The sequence below is a fragment of the Vulpes lagopus genome, chromosome X (assembly GCF_018345385.1).
Source record: "Vulpes lagopus strain Blue_001 chromosome X, ASM1834538v1, whole genome shotgun sequence".
NCBI classification, from domain to species: Eukaryota; Metazoa; Chordata; class Mammalia; order Carnivora; family Canidae; genus Vulpes; species Vulpes lagopus.
The window spans coordinates 109888108-109910099 of record NC_054848.1 but is presented as its reverse complement, the minus strand read 5'-3'; the positions used below and the strand labels follow the sequence as shown (position 1 = coordinate 109910099).

At 40.7% G+C, this 21992-nt stretch overlaps 1 long non-coding RNA gene across 1 annotated transcript in view; it reads right to left on the bottom strand.

The window, feature by feature from the left end:
- Positions 1-14936, bottom strand: part of LOC121482877 — a 309951-nt gene extending 295015 nt beyond the window's left edge. Inside the window, exons 1-2 of the long non-coding RNA XR_005985649.1 lie at positions 14637-14936; positions 13586-13683 (exon numbers count right to left, since the gene is read on the bottom strand). This is a non-coding gene — a long non-coding RNA (uncharacterized LOC121482877). The remainder of the gene's footprint in view (positions 1-13585; positions 13684-14636) is intronic.
- Positions 14937-21992: the final 7056 nt, after the last annotated feature.

Sequence of the window (21992 nt, the reverse complement as noted above, 5' to 3'; positions counted from 1 at the left end):
CTCCCCGCAGGGAACCTGCTTCTCCTTCTGCCTATGTCTCTGCCTCTCTGTCTTTGTGTGTCTCTCATGAATAAATAAATTAAAAATCTTAAAAAAAATTCTGGTAGAGACAGTCTTCAAACTTATATTGACCTTTTAAAATCTTAAGTATTTTGAGTGATCATTAAATACATGTACAGAGGGCAGCCCCAGTGGCTCAGTGGTTAAGCGCCACTTGCAGCCCGGGGTGTGATCCTAGAGACCCAGGATCGAGTCCCACGTCGGGCTCCCTGCATGGAGCCTGCTTCTCCTGTGGGACCCAGGAAATTTAACAAAAATCCCCTACCCCTGGACAAGCAGAGCATGACTGATTCCATTTTGTGCTACACCTGCCACCTCCTGTATGACCCCCACATGACCTGCTTATTGCTTAAGGTGCTGCCCCACCCTAGTCAAACCGAGCGGAAATCGGCTCATAACAATATAACCCTGCTTTGTGCCCACCAAAACTGCGTGCCAATTCTGACAATTGGCCAGCTCAAATGGATACTACAGGGTAAAATGTAATTCAATCGGCCACCTGCGTGTGGACCAACATGACTGTGCAACTTTCTGTGTATCCCATGGGCCACTGGCCCCTATAAAGCTGCTACGCCTCTTAGTCTCGGGGTCCACGTCCCTGCTCCGCTGTGTCGGGTACACTTGGACCCAAGCTCGAGCTTGTAAATAAACCCTCGTGTGTTTGCATCGGTGTCTGCTCCTCGGTGGTTTCTCGGATTCGCAATCTTGGGCACAACACTCCCTCTGCCTGTGTCTCTGCCTCTCTCTCTCTCTCTCTGTGTCTCTATGAATAAATAAATAAAATCTTTAAAAAAATAAAAATAAATAAATACGTGTACAGAAAAAAGAACTGAGGGCTGAAAAAGAGACCTTGAAGACCATCTTGCCCATCCTCTTCATTTTATCCATGGAGAAACTGAGGCACAGAATGGGAATATCACTTGACCATGGTAGCAGAGCTGGGATTAAAATCTAGGTCCCCAGATTTCTCAAACTAGTCCTCATTCAACTGCATCATAATGTCTCCCTGCTGACAATTTTTAAAATTATAATTTGCAGAAACAATATCATTGTATCCTTATTAATCAAAGTAGGATACACATACATACATACATACATACAAGCATAGCTACTGACAAAAAATGTTCTAACAGGGGCAGCCTGGGTGGCTCAGCGGTTTAGCGCTGCCTTCGGCCCAGTGCCTGATCCTGGAGACTCAGGATCGAGTCCTACCTCAGGCTCCCTGCGTGGAGCCTGCTTCTCCCTCTGCTTCTCCCTCTGTCTGTGTCTCTGCCTCTCTCTCTCTCTGTCTCTCATGAATAAATAAAATCTTAAAAAAAAGTTCTAACAGCATTAAAAGAAAACTCAGAAAGCAGAGGGGAAACAGAAACCAAAATGTCACTGTTCTAACACAGCATCTTGGTTAATGGTCTACAAATGGCATAATTTCAACTACCATAAGCACCTTACTGGCACATTCACTATTCTTACATTCATTTTCTTAAAGTAGTTCATTCTGCCTATCTTCATTATTAGTTTAAATCTGCACTATCAGACATTATGAACATATTTAGATTGTAACTCATTATATTTTCTCTCTCTTTTTTAAAGATTTTACCTACTTATTTGAGAGAGAGAGAGAGAGAGAGAGAGAGAGAGAGAGAGAGAGAGCATGAGCACAAGCAGGGGGACTGGCAGGAGGAGAAAGAGAGAAAAGCAGGCTTTCTGTCGAGGAGAGAGCCCAAAGTCAGGCTCCATCCCAGGACCCCTGGACCACGACTTGAGCCAAAAGCAGACACTCAACCAACTGAGCCACCCTGGTGCCCCTTTTATCTCTCTCTCTCTCTTTTAAAAGATTTTATTTATTGGGGATCCCTGGGTGGCTCAGCGGTTTAGCACCTGCCTTTGGCCCAGGGCATGGTCCTGGAGTCCCGGGATCAAGTCCCACATTGGGCTCCCTGCATGGAGCCTGCTTCTCTCTCTGCCTGTGTCTCTGCCTCTCTCTGTGTGTGTGTCTCTCATGAATAAATAGGTAAAAAAAATTTTTTAAAAAGATTTTATTTCTTTATTCATGAGAGACAGAGAGAGAGGCAGAGACACAGGCAGAGGAAGAAGCAGGCTCCTGTGGGGAGCCCAATGTGGGACTCAATCCCAGGACCCCGGGATCACACCCTGAACCAAAGGCAGATGCTCAAAGAACTAAGCCACCCAGGCATCCCTTTTTTTCTCTTTTTTAAAAAGATTTTATTCATCTATTTGACACAGAGAGAGAGAGAGAGAGAGAGAGAGAACACAAGCAGAGAGTGGCAGGCAGAGGGAAAGAGAGAAGCAGGCTCCCCGCTGAGCAAAGAGCCTAATGAGGGGCTCCATCCCAGGACCCCGGGTCCACGACTGAGCCAAAGGCAGATGCTTAACCAACTGAGCCACCCAGGCACCCCAACTCATTATTTTTTTTAATTTTGTTCTTGCTTTATTATTTTTTACACAGCAATGAAATAATTTAAAAATAAAAAGTCTAACATATATAAGGATATATATATGTGACACTTTTTCTGCATAGTCAACATGAAAGTTTACTGAAATACATAAAATATTATTTTCGTAAATGGAGAAAAATTGCAAATGTATTGCAAAGTTGTCATAGGATTCCATTTTTTAATGCATCATTTAAAACCCATGCCTTCACAATGTAAGGAAACATCAAAGTTGGGTGAAGAGGGGCAGCTGGGTGGCTCAGTAGTTGAGCATCTGCCTTTATTTAGCTCAGGTTGTGAACCTGGGGTCCTGGGATCAAGTCCCTCATCAGGCTCTCTGTGGGGAGCCTGCTTCTCCCTCTGCCTGTGTCTCTGCCCCTCTCTCTCTATCTCTCATGAGTAAACAAGTAAAATCTTTAAAAAAAAAGTTGGGTGAAGACAGATATGGAAGGACGTACATTATTAAAATGCAGTTATAACAGAGTACAGGTCACATCCTAATGCTTTGGATGGTAACACTACTTTCTCACTATTGAAGGTGAGTCTTAGGACACAGCTGTTATCACTGCTGTAAGGATAGATTTTGTTCTGATGCTTTAAGGATTCAGGAGGACAATTTAAAACTTTTGAAATAGGGAATCCCTGGGTTTCTCAGTGGTTTGGCACCTGCCTTTGGCCCAGGGCGTGATCCTGGAGTCCCAGGATTGAGTCCCACGTCAGGCTCCTTGCATGGAGCCTGCTTCTCCCTCTGCCTGTGTCTCTGCCTCTCTCTCCCTCTCTCTGTGTCTCTCATGAATAAATAAATAAAATCTTTAATAATAATAATAAATACAAGTTTTCAAATATATGTCATTCAGATGAGGATAAGAATATCCTCTTTTACTAAAATGCATTCATTTTTTAAATTTTAAGATAGTTCTCATTTTAAGCAAACTCAAATCCAAAACTGAACTTGTGGAGCAGTACATTTGAACAATGTGAGTTACAAGCATCACATTTTTACATAGTATGTGAGAACTGCGTGTTAAACAAAGTAAACCTCCACTGGAAAGAAAGATGTCATCTGTTTTAGAAGCAAACTGCATTTAGAAGGAAAATAAACTTTAGACAAAAGCCACTACACCTTTGTCTCCACAAGGCTGGAAAGAACCTGAGGAGACCACCTACTGAAGCCACCTGCCCTTCACAGCCATTGTGCCCCCTCTGGGTCTCCTCACCTAGGCTCCCATAACTAATCCCCACTAAAGCAGTTGCTTAGTCGCATGGCTCGAGCCGATAATGAAAGAATTTCAGGCACTTGACATATGATGAGGAAGAGCTTTTTGGACAAGAAAGCCTTCCAGGTGCCCCTTAAACCACACAGTTTTAGTCCTTCCCACCGTCTTTGTTATTACCCACCCACGTATTTCTGAGCTTGATCTTCAACTCTTGCTAAACACGGTCAGAATTTGGAAAGGCACTTTGAGATGTCTGACACAATTTATAAACTACCTGAAATCACTTACAGGCCGCTCCAAACTATTTCAAAATAGCTATTTCAATAAGACTTGTGTAAAGCTTCAAGGTTATCTCAAATTGCATTAGACTGTGCTTAGGAAACCAGGCCAGTAGCAGTGTTTTTCGTTGCCTGATAATCAGCTTGGTTGCTTGTTTATTGATTTACGTGTAGGGTAACTGGCCTTTGTTGAACATTAAATTAAAAGCATGTTATAAAGCAATTAGGCCTATTTCACTCACTAGCACTATGTCTGACCTTCCAATCCACATTTCTGAGGGAAAAAAAAAGTGAGCCAGAAAAAAAATCTAACTAACCAGATTCTCAAAAGCTGTTTTGAATGAACAGATGATATTAGGGCTTAGTTAAACAGTGTGTTAACCAAATTCCCTCTCCCCCTAATTTCCAGCAAATTTCTCTTAAGCATACTTGACAGGAAAAGAGAAAGATATTTTAAGGAAAAAGATATTCAATTAAAGCCCAAAGTTAACTGACCTCCAATGATGGACAGCACAATGAAGAGAGAGCAAAAAATCTGTCTAGACTCCGCAGCAGAAGTCTACAGTCTGGCTCTTCCCTGCCTTGAGCAAATCATTTCCAATCCCTGGATCTCAGTTTTCTCTTCCGAATTCCTTTCATCTTCAAAAGTCTATGTGCTGAATGATGTTAAGGGAAAACTATTCTTAAATTTCAACCTTCTAGGGTATCAGTTGTATTAAAAATATATAGAGAGGCATCTGGGTGTCTCAGGTGGTTAAGCGTCTGCCTTCGGCTCAGGTCATGATCCTGGGATTGAGCCGCACATTGGGCTCCTTGCTCACTGGGAAGTCTGCTTCTCCCTCTGCCCCTCCCTCTGCTCATGCTTATGCTCTCTCCCTCTCTCTTAAATAAATACAATTAAATATATTTAATATATATTTTTTGATTTCTCAAAACCAGAATGGATATTCACCTTAAATGCTAATTTGACTATCTCTGGGTGGTGTGTTTCTGAGCAATATTTTTTATTGATGTTTCCAGTTTTTAAAATAGTGAACACACACAGCAAAGGAAGCTATCAGTGAAATGAAAAGGCGACCTACCATATGGAAAAAGATATTTATAAATGACATACTCAATAAGGGGTTAATATACAAAATATACAAACAGGGTGCCTGGGTAGTTCAGTCAGTTAAGCAGCCAAATCTTGATTTCGGCTCAGGTCACGATCTCAGGGTGGTGAGAGAGAGCCCAATGTCCAGCTCTGCACTGAGAGTGGAGCCTGCTTAAGATTCTCTTTCTCGGGATGCCTGGGTGGCTCAGCAGTTGAGCATCTGGCTTCAGCTTAGGGTGTGATCCCATGGTCCCGGGATTGAGTCCCATATCAGGCTCCCTGCATGGAGCCTGCTTCTCCCTCTGCCTCTCTTTCTGTGTCTCTCATGAATAAATAAATAAAATCTTTTTTAAAAAATGATTCTTTCTCTCCCTTTGCCTTTCCTCTAGCTTGCACTTGCTCTCGCTCTCTCTCTCAAATAAATAAAATCTTTTAAAAAACCAAAATACACAAAGAACTCATACAACTCAACGCCAAAAAACAATCTGATGAATAAGTCATGGAAATAAAAGGCACAGCATAGAGAATATAGTCAGTGATATTGTAATAGTGTTGTATGGTGACAGATGGTTGCTATACTTGTGGTAAGCATGGCATAACATATAAAGAAGTTGAATCTCTATGTTGTACACCTGGCACTAAAGAAACATTGTGTCAACTATACTCAAGTAAAAAAAAAAATTTAAATGGGCAGAGGACCTGAATACATTTTTCCAAAAAGGCACATAGATGGCCAACAGACACATGAAAAGATGCTCAACACCACTAATCATTAGGGAAATGTAAATCAAAACCACAATGAAGGGACGCCTGGGTGGCTCAGCAGTTGAGCGTCTGCCTTCAGCTCAGGGCATGATCCTGGAGTACCCAGATTGAGTCCCTGGAGGCCTGCTTCTCCCTCTGCCTATGGCCCTGCCTCTCTCTTTCTGTGTCTCTCATGAATAAATAAATAAAATCTTTAAAAAACACACAATGAAATATCACTGCACACCAGTCAGAATGGCTAGCATCAAAAAGACAAGAAATAACAAGTATTGCCAAAGATGTGGATAAAAGGGAACCTTCAGGCACTGCTGGTAAGAATACAAATCGGTACAGCCACTGTGAAAAACAGTATGAAGTTTCCTCCGAAAAAGTAAAAATAGAAATACCACATGATCCAGGAGTTCTGCTTCTGAATATCTACCCAAAGAAAACAAAAAAACTAATTTGAAAGGATATATGCATACTTGTGGTGAGCATGGCATAAACATAGCTCCTATGTTTACTGCAGTATTATTTACAATAGCCAATAGATGGGAGTAATGAAATGATACCCAGCCATAAAAGAGAATGAGATCTTACCATTTGCAACAATATGAGCAGACCTAAAGGGTATTATGCTAAATGAAATAAGTCAGAGAAAAACAAATATCATGTGATTTCACTTATATGTGGAATCTAAAAAGCAAAACAAAACAGAAATAAACTCATAAATAGAAAACAAATTTATGGTTGCCAGAGGGGAAGGAAGTGAGGGGATGGACAAGATAGGTGAAAGAGATTAAGAGGTACAAACTTCCAGTTATAAAATAAATAAATCATGGGGATGTAAAGTACAGTATAGGGAATAAAGTCAATAACATCGTAATAACTTTGGTGACAGGGATGCCTGGGTGGCTCAGCAGTTAAGCATCTGCCTTTGGCACAGGGCATGATCCTGGAGTCCTGGGATCGAGTCCCACATTGGGCTCCCTGAATGGAGCCTGCTTCTTCCTCTGCCTATATCTCTGCCTTGCGCTCTCTCTCTGTGTCTCTCATGAATGAATAAATAAAACCTTTAAAAAATAATAATAATAACTTTGGTGACAGGCGGTAACTGTACTTATTTATCATTATAAGTATTTTGTACGTATATAAATGTCAAATCGCTAAGTTGTACACCTGAAACTGATATAATATTGTATGTCAACTATACTTCAATTAAAAGTAAATAAATTATTCTAGAAATAAAATTAAAAAATAAAAACAGTGTCATCTCAGGGCACCTGGGTGACTCAGTGGTTGAGCATCTGCCTTTGGCTCAGGTCATGATCCCAGGGTCCTGGGATCGAGTCCCACATCAAGCTCCCTGCGGGGAGCCTGCTTCTCCCTCTGCCTACATCTCTGCCTCTCTCTGTGTGTCTTTCATGAATAAATAAATTAAATATTTTTAAAAAAACACAAACAAAAACAAAACAGTGCCATCGCTATCAAGGAGAAAAAGATTTGCTTTTTAATTTGAGAGATAAGAACAATGCAAAACCATTGAACAAATTATTACAATAAGCAAATTATTTCAAAACTAAATAAAATAGTGAACATAGTTTATTTTAAAAATTAAGTTTTTGAGAGAGAGAGAGAGAGAGAGAGAAGAAGGGAGGGAAGGAGAACATGCATGCATGATCTGGAGAGGGACAGAGGGAGATGGAGAAAAAGAATCTCCATGCACTGAGCACGGAACCTGATATGGGACTCAATGCCATGACCCTGAGATCACGATCTGAGCTGAAATCAGAAGTCAGATGCTTGGGACGCATAGGTGGCTCAGTGATTGAGTGGTTAAGCAGTTGAGAATCTGCCTTCAGCTCAGGGTGTGATTCTGGAGTCCCGGGATCAAGTCCCACATCAGGCTCCCTGCATGGAGCCTGCTTCTCCCTCTGCCTGTGTCTCTGCCTCTCTGTGTCTCTCATGAATAAATAAATAGAATCTTAAAAAAAAAAAAAAAGTCAGATGCTTAACCAACTGAGCCACCTAGGTGCTCCCCCAAAATTAACATTTTTTAAACTTCCAGTCAAATCATAATGAATCAGAAACTTGACGTTATCTTAGAGCACAACATTAAGTTTGCTTCTCATAAGTTTAAGACTTGATAATCTTGATTATCTTGATAATCCCCAGAGCATCCCTGTGAAGTTGGTGGATACTGCCTCATGTCTATAAATCAACATTTTTCAACTGGAGTTCTGCAAGGAAATTAAGCCCTGATCCCTAAGACATCCAACCTATGTAATGAATTAACTTTTCTCCTATGCATCTATAGTGGTATTAGTCATTTCTCCTTCGGAGAAAATAAGGAGATAACCACTCAAAGATGTCTGTATTCTATGTTCAGCTGAGGAGTCCCAGTTGAAAAAAGATATAGCAGGCAGGGCAGCCCAGGTGGCTCAGCGGTTTGGCGCCGCCTTCAGCCCAGGGCATGATCCTGGAGATCCAGGATTGAGTCCCACATCCGGCTCCCTGCATGGAGCCTGCTTCTCCCTCTGCCTGTGTCTCTGCCTCTCTCCCTCTCTGTGTCTCTCATGAATAAATAAATAAAATCTTTTAAAAAAAATTTTTAAAAAGATATAGCAGGCAAACAAACCCACACCTGATCATTTATTGTAGTGTCTTAAATTATACTTGGGTCAGAGGTTAGCAAAATATTTTGAATGAATTTTAATTACCACTCTAGGCCCCAGGAATGTACACAGAATGCTTTAAAAATTATTTATTTCCCTGGGTATTCTGAATTATTGAAATTTCCAATTTTTTTATTTTTTTAAGGTTTTATTTATTCATGAGAGACACAGAAAGAGAGAGACGGGGGGCAGAGACACAGGCAGAGGGAGAAGCAGGCTCCATGCAGGGAGCCCTACGTGGGACTCGATTCCGGGTCTCCAGGATCACGCCCTGGGCCAAAAGCAAGCGCTGAACCGCTGAGCCACCCAGGGATCCCTGAAATTTCCAGTTTTTTAAATGACAAACCTTTTTTATCAGCACAATTTACTGATAATGATTAGTCAGGCTTTTAATGCACAAGATACCAGTAAGAACTCTCAAGTGACCATGGAAATTTTTTAGATAGAAAGAGAAGACTGAACAAGATCAGAGTCCAAAGGGAGTGGTTTACCAAATCAAACAGCTCCTATGGGATGCCTGGGTGGCACAGTGGTTGGGCGCCTGCCTTCAGCTCACGTCAAAATCCCGGGATCCATGATCAAGTCCCGCATCCGGCTCCCCTGTGAGGAGCCTGCGTCTCCCTCTGCCTATGCCTCTGCCATTCTGTGTGTGTGTGTGTGTGTCTCATAAGAGAGACCTGTGTGTCTCTCATGTGTGTCTCATAAATAAATAAATCTTTTCTTAATTTAAGTATTTAAGAACTATGTGTGTGTGTGTATGTGTTTTAAAGATTTTATTTATTCACGAGAGACACAGAGAGGCAGAGACACAGGCAGAGGGAGAAGCAGGCTCCATGCAGGGAACCCAACGCGGGACTCGATCCTGGGTCTCCAGGATCACACCCTGGCTGAACGGGGCGCCAAACCGCTGAGCCACCCGGGCTGCCCAATAAATAAATCTTAAAAAAAAAAAAAATCAAACAGCTCCTAAAGTAGCTGATCATAGATCACATGGTTTCTTCTTAGTTGCATCCAGATCTTCATTTGCTGTACAAGTCTGAATTCCAAATGATTATTATTATTATGATGATGATGATGATAACAGCTAAGAACTTGATTTACTCCTCACAACAACCCCACCATTTTACAAAGAAACCAGTGCTTAGCCTTGAAGTCTCCAATCTAATAATTGATAGAGCTTTGGTTATTTGTGTCATTCTACGTTGTTGAATTTACAGCCATACATTTCTTTGTAATATTTCTTTATTATCCTTTTAGTACCTGAGGAATTTGTAGTGATATGACTTATCTCATTCCTGTTATTGGTCATTTGTGTCTTCTCTCTTCTTTCTGATAAGTCTGGTTAGTAGTTTATCAATTTTAATGATTTTCTTCAAGAATCAACAGCATTTGGTTTCATTGACTTTTCCTCTATTGTTTTGATTGTTTTAAGAATTTTTTTAAATTTTTATTTATTTATGATAGTCACAGAGAGAGAGAGAGAGAGGCAGAGACACAGGCAGAGGGAGAAGTAGGCTCCATGCACCGGGAGCCCGACGTGGGATTCGATCCCGGGTCTCCAGGATCGCGCCCCGGGCCAAAGGCAGGTGCCAAACCGCTGCGCCACCCAGGGATCCCTTTTAAAAAAATCTTTCTTTCTCTCCCTTTCTCTCTGCCCCTCTCCACCACCCTCTCTTTCTAAAAACAAAACAAAACAACAACAACAACAAAAACTTTGTAATTTAAAAAGTAAGGGATCCCTGGGTGGCGCAGAGGTTTGGCGCCTGCCTTTGGCCCAGGGCGCGATCCTGGAGACCCGGGATCGAGTCCCACGTCGGGCTCCCGGTGCATGGAGCCTGCTTCTCCCTCTGCCTGTGTCTCTGCCTCTCTCTCTCTCTCTCTGTATGACTATCATAAATAAATAATTAAAAAAAAAAGTAAATAAGCTTCGGAGCATCAAAAATAATAATAAATAAAAAATAAATAAGGTAGGTTTCTTATAAACAGAATGTTAGCTAGATCCTGCTTTTTTTACACCCAATATGACCATCTCTGCTTTTATTTCAAGCATTTAGACCATTTACATTTAATGCAAACATTGATATTATTAGGTTTATTTTTTAAAGATTTTATTTATTTATTCATGAGAGATGGTCGGGGGGGCAGAGACTCAGGCAGAGGGAGAAGCAGGCTTCATGCAGGGAGTCTGATGTGGGACTCCATCCCGGGACTCCAGGATCACACCCTGGGCTGAAGGCAGGTGCTAAACCACCAAGCCACCCAGGGATCCCCTTTTATAGGTTTTTAAAATGACATTTATTCCTACAGCTTTATTTTATTTATTATTTTTAGTTTAGTTTAGTTTTTTTGTTTGTTTGTTTGTTTTTAGAGAGAGAGAGCGAGAGAGCACACACAATTGGGGAGGGACAGAGGGAGAGAGAATCCCAAGCAGGTTCCATGCCCAGCACAGGGCCTGACATGAGGCTCTATCTCATGACCCTGAGATCATGACCTGATCTGAAATCAAGCATCGGATGCTTAACCAACTGAGCTACCCAGGAGCTCCTATTTCATAGCTTTAAAGTGATTAGGATGTTTATGGTTATTTTATCCACATAAGAAACCTGGGAAGAGATAGGCACCATTTTGCCCTAGTAAAGTAAATTTGTATATCAAAACCCACAAAATGGAGGCTACCCCAGTGGCCTGGTCCACATCATAAATCTAAACCTAAGTCAACCTACATTTATGGGGAATGCCTCAGTCTCCAGGAATCCTAACATACACTTACCATAATCTTCCAACTCAGCTTTAGCTAGTTCACCTTACCCTAGAAAACAGGACCTTTAGGCTGACGAGGAAATCCTAAGCCAGTCATGCTATTTCCATATTGCCTTTTCTAACATTCTAACATAAAAGTCACTCTTGCCCAAAATCCCTGGGGAAGAGTGCTCCACTACTTATGAAGCACTGTATTTCCCTAATTCATGGATTGTTTTCCCTTAAATAAAGAACACCAAACTCATTACTAAATTGTGGTATTTTTGCCATTTGACACTTCATTTGACAGATGGACAAATTAAAGTTACCAAATGCTTAAATAACCTACCCGAGTTTTAAGCAGGAATTTGAGGTAAAGGCCATCTGACTGATAATGATTATCTGTGGCACTGCCAAAGCCTTTATTTATATTTTAATATTTTAAATTATCAAATTTTTCTATTTTATTTTTCATTTATTGTATTTTTTTAATTTGTTTTCACATTTTTTATTTTATACAGAGATACTTTAGGGCTATGGGTCATGAATAGATATATGGCAGCATGAGGTCATTTTGTTTAGAGGAACAGATGCACAATGAAAGCCAGAAGCCAGAAGCCAGAAGAGGTATTTCACCTACCTATTCTGCATGACAAACAACCCTAAAACTTAGTGGCTTAGAACAGCAACTATTTTATTATCTCACATGTTCTATGAGTGAACTTGGCTCAGCTGAGCGTTCTTTTGTTGGACTCATTTGGCTGTGGTTAGATAGCAAGATAACTGGGCTGCAGTCATTTGAAGGCCTGGTTGGAAAAGTTGGGCCTTTTTCCTTCTCATATCTTCAAGGCCTCTTCACTCCAGGTGGCCTTTCCAGCAGGGTAGACTTCATGTTTCTTGGCTAAGAAATCCCAAAAAGAAATGTTTCCTTCAGGGACGCCTGGGCAGCTCAGCGGTTAAGCATCTGGCTTTAGCTCAGGGTGTGATCCCACTGTCCTGGGATTGAGTCCCACATCAGGCTCCCTGCATGAAGCCTGCTTCTCTCTCTGCCTACGTCTCTGCCTTACTCTGTGTCTCTCATGAATAAATAAATAAAATTTTAATTAAAAAAAAAGAAATGTTTCCTTTAGCCTTCACTAACAGCTTCTACAAGGCCATTGCAGCTTTTGCTGGCTGCCACATGTCTTCAATTTTTGTTATGTCAGCACTCCACTTTCACATGTCATAATATTGTGGTTTTAAGAAATATATATTTGTTCGTTCAGATGGCCAAAATATATTTCTCATATAAATTTAGTCTTCATCCACAGTTCCTGACTCACAGTTCCCCAAACCCTTGGAATTTCCTAAGCGATAAGAGCAATGAGACCATCTTTTGTCATAATATTTGGTCTCTTATCCTCAGTTCCTGAAATAGTTTCAGAGCCATAAAGGTGAAATCGGTGTCTTATTATTCATAACTCCCTTTCCACTACAACTGTATTTATATTAGTGAGTTGACTTTTTGTAAGCACTTAAGGATGGGGCTGTTTGCCCAGGGGAACTAACCAAGTGATTAGAGTCAGAACTCTTAGTCTACTTCCCAACCTCTGGGAGGGGAAGGGGGATTGAGATTTAGTTCAATCGCCTATGGCCAATGATTTAATCAGTCATCACTGCGTATTGAAGTCCCCAGCCCAAAAAAAATGGAGTTCAGAGAGCTTCTGGGTTGATAAATACGTAGAGTTTTGGGAAAAGTGGCATACTTGGGAGCTCTATGCCCTTTCCCTATACCTTATCTTATGCATCTCTTCCATCTGGCTGTACCTGTATCCTTTTATTTTTTTAAACATTTTATTTATTTATTTATTCATAGAGACACAGAGAGAGAGAGATGCAGAGACACAGGCAGAGGGAGAAGCAGGCTCCATGCAGGGAGCCTGATGTAGGACTTGATCCCGGGTCTCCGGGATCACGCCCTCGACTGAAGGTGGCACCAAACCCACTGAGCCACCACGGCTGCCCTGTATCCTTTTAACATTAACTGGTGATTTTGGGGTATCTGGTTGGCTCAGTCAGTAGAACACTGACTCTTGGTCTCAAGGTTGTGAGTCCAAGCCCCATGTTGGGCATGGAGTCTACATTAAAAAAAAAAAAACTTAAAATAAACTAGTGATCTAGTAAGTAAAATGTCTGAGTTCTGGAAGACCCTCTAACAAATTAATCAAACCCAAGGAAGAATTTGTGGGAACCTCTGGTTTATGACAGTCAGTCAGAAGTCCAGGTAATAATCTGTACTTGTGATTGTGTCCCAGCTAGACCCCAATACCTTACGTTTATTGCTCACCTGTTTCCACCCAGCAACCTTTGTCCCACATTTTTCCTTAAGCTCTTCTTTCCAGCTTATCTCTTCACTTAGATGAAAGACTCAATGGGTATAACATCCTGTGATGGAAAATGAAATTACCCCTCAAGCTATAATGACTTATTTGATGAAGAATCTCAGTCAGCCCAGAACCCCAGACCATTTGAACTTATCTCCCAACTCACACCTGCACAGATGGACCGTGGAATGACCCATGGAGTGACCCAACAGTTACCTTTACCTCATTATAATACTAAAATCTCTGCCCAAGGAGGAACACAACCCTCATTTACATAACACACAATGTATGTATAAGCATATTTCCTTAAGGCTCACGCACCACCTTATGCCTACCTCTACATAAGACGACAAGGCTACCCTATCTAAATTTTCATCCTGGGATGCCTGGGTGGCTCCGCAGTTTAGCGCCTGCCTTCTGCCAAGGGCGTGATTCTGGAGTCCCGGGATCGAGTCCCACATCGGGCTTCCTGCATGGAGCCTGCTTCTCCCTCTGCCTGTGTCTCTGCCCCTCTGTGTGTGTGTGTGTGTGTCTCTCATGAATAAATAAATAAAACCTTTTTTAAAAAATAAATCTTCATCCTAACCCTAAATAAAAAGAACCCATTCACCCTTGCTCAGGGAGTCATAGCTATGGAAGTCATTCTCTGTGATCTCCTTATTTGCTGCAAATCACGTTTCCCTTATGTAACCACTCCACCTTCTGTAGTGTCCACATGTGACTCACCAATAAGCGAACTCACATCAGTGTAGTTACATTGGTGGTGAGAGGCAGTCTTTCAGGACTGAACCCTTAACCTGGGGAATATGACACTCTCTCTGAGTAGATCATCTCAGAATTGTGTTGAACTATAGGACACCCAGCTGGGTGGGTGGTGTGGGACCCAAGAATTGGTTGGTGGTGTGGAACCCCTCTCTTCCCCCAACCAACACAAACACAAAGTAGAACTGGGTCTAGACTCTTACATACTGATTGCTATTTTGGTTAGCATAACAAACCACAAAAAATTGGTACCTCTAAATAATCACCATCCTATGATCTATCATGGTTCCATGGGTTTATAATCTTAGCTGTGAAGTTCTGCTGGTTTCACTTTGGAGTTCTCGTGCAGCTGCAGTCATGTGATTACAGGGTTGGAGTTATCTGGGACCTGATAAAACTGGACTTTCCATTTGATCTCAGGGCCTCTCCCTGCCACATGACCTTTCCACATGGTCTCTACAGAAAGGTAGCTAGATATTTTACATGTTAGCTCTGGGTTCCCCAAACTGAGAATCAGAAGAAACAGGAAGCAGAAAAGGCCAGTCCTCTTAAAAACTGGGTCTGTCCCCTATCTTGCACCACTCACAAAAATTAACTGGAAATGAATTAAAGACTTAACATGTAAGACCTGAAAACAGTGGGATGCCTGGGTGGCTCAGTGGTTGAGCATCTGCCTTTGGCTCAGAGAGTGATCCCGGAATGCAGGATTGAATCCCACATCAGGCTCCCCGAGAGGAGCCTGCTTCTCCCTCTGCCTATGTCTCTGCCTCTCTCTGTGTGTCTCTCATGGACAAATAAATAAAATCTTAAAAAGAAAAAGACCTGAAAACAAAATTCCTTGAAGAAAACAGGGGGACAAAACTCTTTGACATTGGTTCTTGGTAATGATTTTCTGGATATACCACCAAAAAGCACAAACAACAAAAGCAAGAATCACCAAGTGAGACAATATCAAACTAAAAACTTCCTGCACAGCAAAAGAAACAATCAATGAAATGAAAAGATGACCTAAGGAATGGAAGAAAATATTTGCAAACTAGCTATCTGATGAGGGGTTAATTTCCAAAATACAAAGGAATTCATACAACTAAGTAGTAAAAAAAAATCACATTTAACAATGGACAAAGAAACTGAATAGACATTTTTCCAAAGAAGTTATACAAATGGCCAACAGGTACGTGAAAATGTGAAAAATAGGGCAGCCCCAGTGGCGTAGCGATTTAGTGCCACCTGCAGCCCAGGGAGTGATCCTGGAGACCCTGGATCGAGTCCCGCGTCGGGCTCTCTGCATGTGTCTCTGCCTCTCTCTGGCTCTCTCTGCATCTCTATGAATAAATAAATAAAATCTTTTAAAAAAATGTGAAAAATATCACTAAACATGGGGGAAATGCAAATTAGAACCAAAATGAGATAGCATCTCACACCTGTAAGAATGGCCAGTATCAAAAAGATAAGAGATAAGATAAAGAAAAGATAAGAAAAGAGAAGAGAGTCCTGAAGAGGCTGTGGAGAAAAGAGAGCCTTCCTGCACTGTTGGTGGGAATGTAAACTGATACAACTGTGGTAAACAATATGGAGGTTCTTCAAAAAAATTAAAAATAGAACTACCATGTGATCTAGTAATCCCACTTCTGGGAATATATCCATAGGAAATGAAATTACTATCTCAAACAAATATTCACTGCAGTGTTATTTACAATAGTCAACACATGAAAACAATCTAAGTGTCCACTGACAGATGAATGGATGAAGTGGAGAGAGAGAGAGAGAGAGAGAGAGAGAGAGAGAATTGAACATTACCCAGCCATAAAGAAGGAAAGCCTGGCTTTTATAACATCATGGATGGAACCTGAGGGGATTATGATAAATGAGATTATCCAGACAGAAAAAGAAAAATACTATATACTCTCACTTACATGAGGAATAAAAAAAACCTCATAGAAACAGAGTAGATTGATGGTTGCCAGGAGCAGGAATAGGGATGGGAGAAATGAATGAAAGTGGTCAAAGAGCACAAATTTCCAGTTATAACATGAATGAATTCTGGAGTTCTAGGGTACAACATGGTGACTATAGTTAACAGTACTGTATACTACAGAGTTGCTGAAAAGAAAGAAAGAAAGAAAGAAAGAAAGAAAGAAAGAAAGAAAGAAAGAAGAAAGAAAGAAAGTTGCTAAGAGAGTAAATCTTAAAAGCTCTGACCACAAACACACAAAAGGTAACTATGTGAAGTGATGGCTATGTTAAATAATCTTATTTTGCAGTAATCGTTTCATAATATATACATGTATCAAATTTAACACATCGTATACCTTAAACTTATACAGTGTTATATGTGAATTATATCTCAATAAAGCTGGAAAAAATGTTGAATGAAAAAAAGACTGTGTCTGGAACCGACACAGTATCCTTTCCATAGCATTGTACTGGTTAGCACCAGCCTCAGGCCAATGTGTCAGGGATTGCACAAGAACACGAATACCAGATAGTGTGGTTAGTTGAGGGCCATCATGAAAATCTGGCTACCATAGAGAGCCAAAGGCAAACATCACTTAGTTCACAATCATTAAAGTCTTTATCTTGGGTTGTTTTTTATGTCTATATTGTTGCAATCCAATGGGGAAAATCTGAGCTAGACCATCAAGCTCACTCAACCAGCACCTAAATCTCCCAAAGAACAAAAATAACCATAATTCATAGCTGCTGAGTTTACAGGGTCTCGCTCAGTTCTGGGCCCAAGAAATGAAAGATAATTTTTAGTCCTAAAATAAATTACTGAAAATTCATTCTCACACATCTTTCAGAACCTCATGTGAGAGTCTACATGCATTTCAAAAATCAATTTTAGGGCAGCCCGGGTGGCTCAGCGGTTTAGAACCGCTTTCAGCCCAGGGCGTGATCCTGGAGACCCAGGATCCAGTCCCATGTCGGGCTCCCCGCATGGAGCCTGCTTCTCCCTCTGCCTGTGTCTCTGCCTCTCTCTCTCTCTCTTTCAATTTCTCTCTCAATCTCTCTCTGTCTCCCATGAATAAATAAATAAAATCTTTTTTAAAAATCCATTTTAAAGTTGCTTGATAATCAGGGGCACCTAACTGACTCAATCGGTAGAGCTTACAAGCCTTGATCTCTGGGTTTGAGTTCAAGCCCCATGTTGGGTGTAGGGATTACTTAAAAATAAAAATTTTTAAATAGGGATCCCTGGGTGGCGCAGCGGTTTGGCGCCTGCCTTTGGCCCAGGGCGCGATCCTGGAGACCCAGGATCGAATCCCACATCAGGCTCCCGGTGCATGGAGCCTGCTTCTCCCTCCGCCTGTATCTCTGCCTCTCTCTCTCTCTCTGTGACTATCATAAATAAATAAAAAAAAAATTAAAAAAAAATTTTTAAATAAATAAAAAGTTGCTTGATGATCAAAGAATTGGCAATGAACTATTGATGGAATGGTAAGAAAGATATTTTGAAATAAACTTCTAGAAGTTCATCCAAATGTTAAAGCTATCTGATAAAAGATAAGAAGCTAAGACCCAGTTTGAATTAGCTTGGTTAAAATTAAAACACAATTTCACCATATTAGATGATGCAATAATTGAGAGCTGGTCAGGACTGGCAGGTGGGTTCTGGCAGATTCCATGGATCAAGTCAGGCAAGATGTGAGGTACCAAGAAATTAGCTAACAAGGCAGGGTCAAACTCATTATTCTCCATCTTAGGGACTTTTTTTCTGTTCTATAAATGCATTAACCTCTTTCCTGACTGAGAACCCTTTCTGCTATGGTCTAAATATTTATGTTTCCCCAAAATTCATATGCTGGAATCCTAATGCCCAATATGATGGTGTCAGGAGGTAATTAGGTCATGAGGGTGGAGCCCTCATAAATGAGATTAGAGATCTTCTTTAAGAGGCTCCAGAGAGCCCTAGTCCCTTTTGCCATGTGAGGATACAATGAGAAGACTGTGACCAGGGAGAGGGCCCTCACACAACCATGGTGGCACTTTGATCTTGGACTCCAGCTCACATAATTGAGAGAAATAAATTTCTTTTTTTTAAGCCACCTAGTCTGTGGTATTTTGTTACAGCAACTTGAATAGACAAAGATACTTTCCCAAGCGGTTCCCTCTGTCTAGAATTCTGTCTCTTTGCCTTATCCAGTGATCCAGCTTCATGCCACTAAACTTGAAAACACACAAATTTTACAAACTCCTAGAAATCACACTGGCATACATTTTCCACCCACTAATTTAGCCGAAATTTAAAATTCTGGCAACTTCAAATGATAGCAAAGATCTGCACCAATGGAAACTTTCATACATTCTGGTGGGAATATAAATTAATACAACCACTTTAGAAAATAATTTAGATTATCATGTAAAAGTTAAGTATTTTTTTAAAAAGTTGAGTATTTATATTCCCTATCATGCAGCCATTCTCCTCTAGCTATAATCCCTAGAGGACCTCTTCTACTCATGCACCAAAAGTCAGGTACATGGACATTTATAGCAACATTGGATGGAACAGTAGAAAGCCGGAAACAAGTTAAGTGTCCATTAACAAGAGAAAAGAGAATGGGTGCTTACATTCTGCTACATTCATTTAATAGAGACCTAAACATCAGTGAAAAAAGAACTACAGCAACATAGATGGAGTCAGAAGCAACTGTGAGTGAATAAAGGAAGTCACAGAGGAAATGTAAAATATCTTTCTGTTTCAAAATATTTCAGAATTAAGCAAAACTAGGGACACATACTTCTGGAAACAAAATGTTAACAAAATTCAAGGAAATGAAAATACGTCAGGATCTAGGGGCAGGAAGGTAAGAGCATAAGGACACCCAGGGAACCTCAATGGCATTGATGGTATTCTTCTCTGAGGTTAGTGCATTCATGAGCATTCATTTTATTATTTAACTTCACAGTTTATATATAAATCACCTATATTCCTTTGCATGTAAGGGCCTACTAAAATTTTTTTATTTTTATATTTCCCTCCCCTATACTCCCAGTTTATTTTCAAAACATCCTGGCTCTGCTACTTACTAGCTTTGGGAACTGGGGCATGCTACTCAGCCATTCCAAGCCTCACTAAGTTCATCTGAAAATGAAAATAATGCAACGATAATGCCTACGCAGCTGACCCCTGAGAAGACTACTTAGGAATTCTTCGCCTGGCACCCAGTAGCACTGAGTGGTAGCTCCTCAGAGGGACACTGTGTTCAGATGAGCAAACCCTCTAGCCTGAATTGGTTGTAAAGATTCGGTAAAGGCAGTCAATCTTCCTTGATTTGGGACTCATATGTTCTCCAAGTGTCCTTCCCCTTCTCCACTCCTAAAGGGAAAAATATCTCTAGTCATTAGAACTGTTTTCAAATGAACGTCAGTCATCATCTCATGCAGCATTTGTGTTCCTTGTCCACACGATGGCAGAACAGGCAAAGAACCGTTAAATGCATACTGGACTATCAAGATCTCCTTTTGAGGATGTTCAAGACCTTCTAGAAAACAATCTTTGCAATTTCATTAATATCTGTGACTGAATAAGTTGAGATTGGACAAGCATTTGAGATCAAAATTGCTCTTCACTCTTTAATGTGATAATAACTAGAGCACGTTAACAGGCATATAATATCAAAAAATAAGCAGAAAATAAATTCCAGCCTTACAGATACTTCCTACAAGTTCTCACCTGAGGTGTCATGTGTTTATGTATGTGTGAAGGCGCTTGAGGGTATTTGGACACATGTTGTGAGTGTGTGTAGGAGAGAACACACATGTATTTGTACTGGCAGAAAAGTCTTACCGTTAAAGCATAGGAGCATGAGGAGGGAAAGCTGGTAACAGCCTTCTTTTCTGAAAAGCTCGAGTCAAGAGGAAGTGTGCTGGTAACCACTGGTAAGAGGAATTTGAAATTCCAGCGAACACTAGCCTCAGTCTTCTTCTAACTCACTAGCTTATCCTGTGCTATGGAGGTGGGGCAGAGGACTACTGTCCTGAGACCAAGCATATGTTGGGCTTGCCTTTGGCCTACTGATATGAATTTATAACTCAGGAACCCCTCAGAAATTTATAGCTCAGGAACAGTATTATCATACTGTTTACCCTAATTTATATTAGTTCAAAATTTTGTGGTTGCAAATGACATAAACCCAATTCCAATCAGCAAAACAAAAGAGGGAATATATGGATACATATAATCAAACCACCAGAAAGGCAGGGATGCAGTGACCTCAGGAACAATGGGAATTGTGACTCTCCTTGGAAAACTCTCTCCATCATTCATGTTTATGTTTCTCTTTATGACAGTTTTATTCTTTGAAATTAGCTTACTCCTGTCAATGGGGGCCACGGCACAGGCAACTTTGAATTCACATCCTATGCCGTTGAAGTTGTTTGAAAAACCTGGGTGAAGACCTGTGATTGGCCTTTCCTGGGTCATATGGCCAAGCACAAACCAATCACTACAGCCAGAGATAGAAAACTATTACTGGTCTAACCTGAGCCACCTGCCTACCTTTATGGCTTAGAGGGAAGAATTTTATGATTGCTGGACCTTATCAGGACCAAACTGAGGTGTGGAAAAGTACTTTTCCAAAATAATGGATTCTCTGTTGGAAGCAGATTTAAAAAAAAAAAAAGTCATCATGGTGTGAGAAAAAACAGGGGGCACAAAGTCCCATATATAAGATCGACTCTGTTTGTCTTCTACCTCTTAATAATTTTGTGTCTACTTGATTTGTCTTGTAATGAGAGTAGTGTATTACATTCTCCTTTATTACCATGCTTCAATCTGTGTTTCCTTGTATATCTCCTCTATTTTTTTTTCCATAACGATGAATGCCAGATTTGATTGGCAGCCACTCACTTGTCTTTCTTGTGCTCCTCTGCTGCCCTTTCTGGCTCCCATCCTCAAATTCCCTTCAGTCTCTGCTTTCCGCTTTTAATGTCACGGGTATTATCTGCTATACATGTGTTATTTAACTTAATACTCAGTGTAGCCCCCTTTCAGAAGCCCCTATTAACCCAGGCTGGCCCCAGACCTGAGCTCTGTTATGTATGTAAATGCACAAAAAAAGGAACTGAAAGGACACACATTAGACTGTTTGAAAGCCATTACCTCAGGAAAGCAGAATAAGATGGAGGAGTGAAAGTGGCCAATAGGGTCACTTGTGCTTTACACTGTAAATGTTTACATGAGTCTTTTACAAGAAAATCATTTAGGTACTAGTTATGCAATTTAAAAAAAATATTTTATTAATTTTATTTTTTTTAAGATTTTGTTTATTTATTCATGAGAGGCACAGAGAGAGAGGCAGAGACATAGGCAGAGGGAGAAACACATGGAGGGAGTCCAATGTGGGATTCAATCCTGGGACCTCAGGATCATGCCCTGAGCCACCCAAGCACCCTATGCAATCTTTTCTATTTTTTGTTGAGATAAAATACACATAATGTAATAGTTACCATTAACCCTTTTGCATGCACAATTCAGTGGTATTAAATACATTCAAACTGCTGTGCAACTATCTACAGAACTTTTCTATCATCCCACACTGAAACTCTGTACCCATTAAGCAATAGCTTTGCATTCTCCCCTCTGGCCAGCCCCTGGTAACCACC